Below are 8,873 nucleotides of genomic sequence, written 5' to 3'. Positions count from 1 at the left end.
AAGGCAGTCGCTTAACCAACTGAGCCACCCAGGCGCCCCGTCCCTTTATATTCTTTCATCTAGTTTGCCATTCCAGTGTTTGAGCTGGGCGCAGTGCTATTGTGTGAGCTACAAACCTGCCCTTCCACGCTCTGGGCTGTGATGCTGGTGCTGGAATTCTGCTCACAACATTCCTGCTCTGCCAGCTCCCAGCTTGCTCTATGTTGGGCTAAGCTAATACAGGGTTCCGGAGAGAGACTGGAGAGCTGGAGGAAGAAGAGATCTCCCTCCCCTATCCTAAGCTTGGAGATGCTTCAGCCAACATCTCTTCATCTTTAGAGGTCTGAGTGTGAGCTCTTCTCCAGCTCCTAAGTTTAAGTCACTAACCTCTTCCCTTTGGAAGATAGCTACTTTTGCAATTGCTACTTCCCTGATATGGTAATGTTTGTTTTCTACACTTTCAGTTCTTCAGTGCAACATGGTTAAAATAGCTGGTGACTTATATTTTCTGACTGGAACTGGACAGATATGATATTCAACATATTTTCCATTTTTTTAACTGTTTGCTGTGTCAGATATTGTGCTGGTCACTGTTAATGATGATCAAGTCCTTCATGCCCTGTGCATTAAGGTATTTAGGAAATATTAATTATATGTTCGCAAACTATTTTACTGTTTGTATTTTGCATTTGTATTCGTACAGTTTATTTTGTATTTTGATGTATGTGGGGGTAGGTGATATGAGACAATTAATGTGATCATACAATAGAAACAGGATCTCTTGACATGCATTTAGTGATCTATAGATTTAAAAGTACCTACATGCATATACATTATATTTGTGTGAAATCTCAGGGCAGTTACTATCCCCATTTTAAAGATAAGAAAACTTGAGATTCAGAGAAGTTTTCTTCAAACTTTGAACCTCAAGCCTTCCTCACTGCAAAAAAAAAAAAAAAAAAAATTTTTTAAATCTCTAAACTTTTAAAATGCAAAAGCAACATGAGACTAAGATCACGTGTCAAACTCCAGAATTTTTCATTCTTCTACAACATGGGAAAATGGTGGTCATATAGTTTAGAAAATCTATATATATATATTATATATATTATATATATATGAACACATTTGTGACAGGATATTAAGATAATTTTGGTGAGTCAATGACTTGTGCGTGTAATTAAAAAAAAAAAGACTCAGGAAAATATGGCAAATTCCAGCTCTGAAAAACAAAAAACAAAAAAACACCAATCCTGAAGACTAGGGCAACCCCAAAATCTGTCTTCCATTGAAGACCCATTCTCTTTAATTCAACTGTAATACTAGTATCTTGGGTTTCCTCATAACATAAAAGTGTAAAACTTGACAGTCATTTGCAGCCCATGAAAACTTCTACTTTCTAGGCTCACACCCAAAAAGTAATTTTGGTTGTATGTGGGTGTGACAAAACCTCTTAAGTGTAAAAAAAAAAAAAATCAAAACTTATCTCCAAAATTCTTTAGTGAAATTGGTTCTCCAGGATGATGCAACAGATTTATATCTCTGGCTATCATTTTCCCCTAATATATTGCTGCACACGTCTTGGTGGGGCCCCAGATTAAAAATTACAGCCTTAAAGCATTTTTCAAAATCAGGTCTCAGAAACATTACAAGAATCCATCTTGTTCATTTATTCTCAGAATTATTTCAAAGAGCTACTTTATAGTTTTAATAGGGATAAGTGCAGTAGGAGTAAGGCTCAGGATGTTCCTAGCACTAGCTTTCCTTTTTAAGCCAGTTTGATTGTGGAAGATTCTTCCTTTATGAACTAAACATCTCTAAATAGACTGAAATGTTTTCTTTGTGTTTCTCTAGGTAGTGACTCAGAGTGTCAGGGCCAGATAGAGCATTAGAGTACTCAGAGGACATTTGAAACACTTTACCCTACTTGCTCTTATGAAAGCAGTTTTTGAAATGACATTGACTAAATATGGAGGATTAAGAAGGAGAGAATGAGCCATCATTAACCTTCCTTTGTCTCAGATTATATTCCTCAAGTGATCTCTCTTTTAAATTGGTCACAAGATTTTCAATATTCTACATAAAGCTGGTTTTTCATTTTCCCATCCCCCTTTGCTGTTTTGAATATATGTTCTACTTCATTGTTTAAGCCAGAATCTGATTTCAAAGTAGGACATTACTTTGACATAAATTACAGCATGCTAGAGTGCTTAATCTTCTCAGTCTGATTTTAATTGCTGCCCTGAATAAATAACACATAATAATTCTGTTTTATTAATATAGTGATCCATCTTTATTGCCCTGTGCTTGTTAATGAAGATGGAAATTTAGGTCCCTAACTATAAATTAGAAGTGTTTAAACAACTGACAAAAATTATTCAAGTTTTCAAGTACTAGATTAAGCTTTCTTTTATTGGATTTATTTACACGTAAAGTTCTGAATCCTCTTTGATGTTTTTGTTGTTTGGAGAAGATTATGTTGAGTCACATGCCTAGAAATGCTTAGAAATGAGCTATTCATTTATTAGGCTAACTGATCAATTGGCACATGTTAAATTCAGGAAAAGAGTCTAAGGTGAGCTCTGCTGAGCTACTAGGATTCAATTAATCCTATTTCGTGGGTCAAGTAAACTTCAAACCGAACCACTGAACATTTAGAATAATCATGAGTTTGAGTAGACCTCGTAAGGTCAGCGGTTAAAATGGAGAAATCAAGAAAAGATTTGTGAGAGCTTTCCTCTTTCATTCATCTGTTACCATGTACCTTCTTGTATCTATAGTGAACTACTTACACTTTCTGGAATGTCCTAATGTGTTTTGTATGTGCCCTTACCTTTGACTGTAATACTCTCCGATGGCCACCCTCTGCTAAACGCTGCCAGCGCTGTGAGCCCATTACCTTAGCTTGCTTACAGGAGCTCTTTCAGATCTCGGCTCACATGACCTTTCCTCTGGGTCATCTTTCCAGCTCCCAAGACTAAAATAGGTTCCCCTCCTTTGTACTCCAATAGTATCTTGTTCATGCCCCTATTATAATGCTTATCAATACATTTGCTCATATGTTGTTTTACTTGCCTGCATTCTTCATTATAATGTAGGTTTCTTGAAGGCCAGGATAGATGGAGTCCTATTCTAGGTTGCATTCCTAGTACCTATCATGGTATCTTACGCATACTAGATATCGAGTACTTACTTTTTTTTATTTTATTGACATTAGCGGGTAGGAAAAACATGTAGTAAATCCAAAATGTGGAGCCCATGAGGCAAAACACGGTGGTGGTTTTATAGTGGTTATAGTGATTAAAAGTACAGATTCTGGAGCCAGATGGCCTGGGTTTGATTTTCAGCCCTGCTACATACCTAGTCCATGGCCTTGGGCAGGTTACATAGCCCTCTGTGCTTGAGTTTCTTCACTTGAAACACAGGGAGAGTAAAGGGATTCTATCTCATGCATTTTTATTATATTTAAAAGAGCTAGTGTGTGTATAGAAGACTTACTAGAACATAGTAAGTTTAAGGTTGGATTGCTGAGTGAGGAATTAGAAAGCGTTAGAGAGTTTGAAGGCAAGGTTTCAGCCCAAGACCTACAGGGAGTGGGATTCTCCAAGGGTCTGGCCACAGCCTGATTTTCTCTTCTTCTTGACAAGTCTTGCATCCCAGGACATCTAGTTTCATTACTAACCCTTACAGCAATATTTCTTACAAGATTGTCCTCCAACTTTCGGAAATACCTGATTGGCTTGGTAAAAATATAGATGTCAAGGCCTCACTACAGAATCCTTGGGGAGTTGTATGTAAACACCATCCTGAATGATCATGATGCCTGAAGAGAATTGCACTTTGGGGTTCACAGAGATGGGCCAGTGATGTTTGGAAGAAGACTCCCTGCTGATTCAGTAATGCTTTCAGTTGCCTTAGAGCTCTCAATCATAATTTTGATAGCTTTTATAACACTTGTTTGCTTTATTCCCTGTGTTTTGATGTTTGTAAAAATATAAGATATAATCAACATCCTCAAGTAGCTTGTGGTATCCTTAATAAAGAGATGAGTGTCAAACACCTCAAACAATTAGATATAAATTACAAACCAAAGCTTGTAAAAAGTTATACATCAAAAATTACAAAATAAAATTTTGGTATTGACTCTAAGTGCAGTGTAAAAGAGAAGGGCTAGGTAGGTTCTAGCCATCTGGGAAGATTTTGGAAAACGAGGCAGCCATGAAACATGAGTAGGAATTGAATGGGTAGAGAGGGGTGAGGGAAGGTATAGAGAGCGTCAGGCCAGGGGTGATCCAGTGACTAAAGGAACAGAGATGGGCTTGAGAATGGAACATGTAGGGAAGCTAAAAGAGCCCAGACTCAGATATTTCACGTTAAGCAATAGAAAGTAGTGGGAATCAAGACACACAACATTATCTCTATCTATGATTCTCTATCATCTTAAAAAACACAATGGGAGTTCAGAATTTGACTGGTCAAATTATAGAAAATCATTGGGAGGTTTTTCTTTAGGAACTGAAAAAATGAAAACTGGAGTCTAGGCAGATTATGTCACCTTGGTAAACCCCCACTACCTGTAATATAAATAGAGTGTGCTTCCCTAGAGTATGTCAAAACAAGGTGGAACAAGAGGAATAAGTAATTGTATAAAAATAAATAACCAAAAGCAGCACAAATTACAGGCGGAGACAGTTGCTTGTAGATTGTGGCTATGGTGACCCCCAATAAGAGGAATGCTAGCAGGTGTTTTTGAAGGATACATGTGGTGGTTCCCTTACCCTCTGTGCCCTCACTGGTAGCTTCCTCACCTTCTGTCATTCTTCCTTTATCTTGAATTGTAGCAGATGTTTGCAGCTGGATAACTCTATCAACCTGTTTCCTGCCTGTAGAATTCTGGGAGTACAACAACCTTCATTCATTTCATTTCATCCAGCTTCTGCTCTTTTCTGTTCCTTTCTGTCCAAGATGGAAATGTTTCTGCTGGTATGACATTCTCAAAATCCTTTGGGGCCTCCCCTATAGGTCAAGGTGATCCAAGCATTAGACAAAATGATTCTCCACAGATCCTTCCTGGGTAACTCCATCACTATACCTGGCTTCTGTTGAGATGGTTGATTGGATCCATCAGTCACATACCTAATCTCTTTAACAAAAAGTTGCTCGGCCACATTCTTAGTCCCTGTCCAGAGCATGCTTTTTCAACAGTTTTCTTGGTTTTATCATCCTTTACAAACTGGATAGACTGATAACCTTCCAAATCATCAAGTGTTGGCTTCTTTTTGAGTAATAGTTTCTTCCTCAATGGACTTCTTGCCACTTGCATTTTAATAAAATCATCAAGGAGAAAGGCCATATCTTCCACCCTATACTTGGAAATATCCTTGCTAAATATTGTGCCTTCAACACAATTGTAGACTACAAGTCAGTCAAGTTCTCTGCCACTTTATGACAAGTATCCCCTTTCCTACAGTGTTCAATAACATGTGCCTCATTTCCTTTTGAGACTTCACCTTTAACTTCCAAACTTTCACTAACAGTCTCGTCAAGACAATCTAGGCTTTTTCTATCATGTGCCTTAGAATTCTTCTATCTCTACCCATTCCCCAATTCCAAAGCTACTTCCGTATTTAAGGTATTTGTCACAGCAGCACACCACTTCCTTTCCTGATACCAACATCTAAATTAGTCAGGATTTTTTCCTCTCTCTCTCTCTCTTTCTTTCTCTCTCTCTCTCACTTGGTATATATACATGAGGAAAGTATATACACCACACACACACATACACTTTTGAGGAAAAAAGAACAATTGTACTCTGTGTGTGTGTGAATGATGTGGGGTTCTAAAGTCTGAAATTTGTAGAATCAAGCAGGCTGGAAACTCTAAAGCAGGAGGCGAAGCTTCAGGCCACAAATAAAATTTCTTCTTCCTCAAGGAAACCTCAGTTTTGATCTTAAGGCCTTTCAACTGATTTTATGAGGCTTACCCATATTATGAAAATCTCCTTTACCTAAAATCAACTAATAGTAGATGTAACCACCTATACAAAATACCTTCACAGCAACACCTAGATTAGTATTTAATTGAATACCTGAGAACTATCATCTAGCCAAGCTGACACACAAAACGAACCATCACAGTCTTTGAATATGTCTTTCCAGCTGCCTGAATCTGTTCTCCTCCTGCTAACTCATAGTCACACTTCAGGTTGCAGCATAAATATCTTGTCACTTCTGGTGAATAGCTTTCTCTGGGCTCCAGACCAAGTTCACTCTCTGTTAAATGTCCCTGACAGCACCCTGCATTTCTGCGCATCACACTCCTTATTACTGAATCAATATCTGAACCATCTGCTGGGTTGCAAGTTCCATGAAGTTCCATGAGTCTATCTTGTTCATAGTTGACACTCAATAAAGTCTGTTGAATGAGGGAATAAATAGATCACAGGTTAGGCTGGTCCAGATGGCAGGTTCTCTCCATCCACAACTCAAGAATTCAGGGCCAGCGCTTGCTATTTTAATAGGGCCCCAAAGCATAAAGAAAACCGTTTTCCTACTCAATAATACTTGGCTTTTAAGAACACAGCATCTAGGGATAAGATAAAATAAAAGATCAAATTTAATAGTTAAAGTTGAGCAATAGTTGCCTTTTCTATTTGGTATCTACCCTACCTAGGGGTACAGAAAACCACTGGAGCAATGGATGGGAAGCTCCAGGATAACCACCAGGTTTTGGGATTTGACATAAAATATGAAAAAAACATTTGAAGAAGTGGTTGAAAGAATAGCCTTTGGAGTGATATAGACATGGATTCATGACTTGATTAGAACACTTACCATCAAGTGATCTTGACCAAATTACTTTCCTAAGCCTCGGTATCTTTACAGTGTTAATTAGGACATTTCGGTAGACTTAGTATATTGAAACTGAACCAGGGGTTCATATATTTAAGGGGGGAACTATTTTATTATGAAGTAAAGGAGGTAAACCTGGATGCTAAATGGAAAACCACTCTCCTTTTCCAGCACCCAGGCTATTCAGGATGATGAAGGTCTTCAACATATGCCAATAGATACATGGGAGGGCAAAAATCCAGCAGGAAAGTGGAGGCTCTCCTGTGGATGATGGAAAATAAAAGACTCGAATTGAACGCTGTTTACTGAACATTTTATTTGGGCCAGGCTAAATGTACACACTATTATTTGATGTACAGAACATTGTAGTTCCTTCAGTTCTACTTAGAAAAAAATGGAGCAAATTAATTGGGATAGTTAGGCTTATGCTATGTAAATCCCACTGGTAATCTTGATTTGTAAAACAAATACAATAATACCTGCTCTGTTGATAGTTAACAGGTTGTTGGGAAAATCAGAATAAAAATGAGATAATATGTTTGAAATTGGTTTCTTCCCCGTGCAGAAAATAAAAAGTATGATTATTTAAAGGCTTGTATCTACATGCTTCAACATCTGAAGAAATATACACTTAAAAAAACAAATCAATCAAACTGGTTGTTATTTGGCATCATGTAGACAAAACAATTGTTGATTTGACAATCTTTCACATCTCAACTGGTTGTCATGGCATCATGTTGACTGACAAAGAAAAGCGATTCCCTCTTCTCTACAGTTTCCAGATTCCATAAAACATTAAATAAAGAGACCTGAAAATAGAGAACAGTTTTAAAGTCTGCACCCAGGGCTTAGTCAGAGGAAAAACTTCAGATCATGCCTTTGGTGAGTCCTGAATAAGCTGATACTGAATATGCCCCGTGCTGTTTGTCTTTGGGAGATGCCCTAATTTAGACTCAGCATTTGACCTTCTAGACAGATATAGAACAGGAATAGCTATGACACTGGACAAAAGATGAACAATGGTGGTTTCTTTTAGTTATCAAGAATGATACAATGTTATAATTTAAAATGCCTTCAAAACATTATTTATGTCAGCCTTTCCCAAGATCACATTTCAATTTATTGGAAGACCTAGAACTGTAATCCAGGTTTCCTGAGGCCAAGTAAAAGATCCCCCACTCCATTCCTCACCCTCAACTGTGCTGCATCGTAAAATACATGGAAATTATGTTGGCTTTCATTTACCTCCTATTTTATTTGAATCCTACATAAAAAAAACATCATGCAAGGTTTTAATTCTCAATTCTCATAACCTCACCTGCATTTCGTCTGGATAATCTTGCCTGAATGTGGCACACACCTCTCCACCTCCCAGCATACTGGATGACTCATGGCTTCAGTCTGCCTACTATAACATAGTTGGAGCTATGTTTCATCTGCCATTATGTCCCCTGACAAGTCCTTAAAAAGACTCCTTATTACATTAAATGAGAAGGCTGAAGGTAAGGTCTCCTACAGGCCTACTTAATGATGGGAAGGCTATCACTCCCCATTTCAAAGCCCATTTATCTGTAGCAGTTATTCTGAGTGTATAGATTACTACACTGGCAAAAATGCTTATTTTTCTTTCACCCAACATTTCCGAAGGCAATAAGCACATGAATCATTCTTTATCTTCTTTAACAGAGGGAAGCATGAGCCTAATTTGAACATTGTAGTAGTGGCTAGACCTACATAGCTAAACAAAACAAAACAAAACGAACCTTGATGTAGTCTTATGATGATAGCTAATTGTTCTCTGAGCATTTTTATGTGGAGAGAACAGCAACATGTTCAACAAAAAGTTGAAATTATAGAAATTTCAGCTAAAAGTAGAGATATAATTTCAGTTATTGGCCATATTATAAATGTGAGGAAATGATAGCTCACTGAAGCTCACATCTGAAGTTGAAAAATGGCTACCGTGTTATCTCTGACATAGGCAATTGGCTATTTCTTCTCTTAATAGCACTGATTTAAAGTCCATTTAAAATCACCATTGTC

General features: G+C 37.6%; 1 long non-coding RNA gene across 1 annotated transcript in view; it reads right to left on the bottom strand.

Moving 5' to 3' along the window:
* Positions 1–374: 374 nt before the first annotated feature.
* Positions 375–8,873, bottom strand: part of LOC145720847 (uncharacterized) — a 26,538-nt gene continuing 18,039 nt past the window's right edge. The window contains exon 2 of the long non-coding RNA XR_014144066.1: positions 375–6,564. This is a non-coding gene — a long non-coding RNA (uncharacterized LOC145720847). The remainder of the gene's footprint in view (positions 6,565–8,873) is intronic.

The sequence above is a fragment of the Leptonychotes weddellii genome, chromosome 4 (genome assembly GCF_054177405.1).
Source record: "Leptonychotes weddellii isolate Sample4059 chromosome 4, ASM5417740v2, whole genome shotgun sequence".
Classification (NCBI taxonomy): domain Eukaryota; kingdom Metazoa; phylum Chordata; class Mammalia; order Carnivora; family Phocidae; genus Leptonychotes; species Leptonychotes weddellii.
Note: the sequence above shows the minus strand (reverse complement) of the source record. Positions and strands in the feature narration are given on the sequence as shown.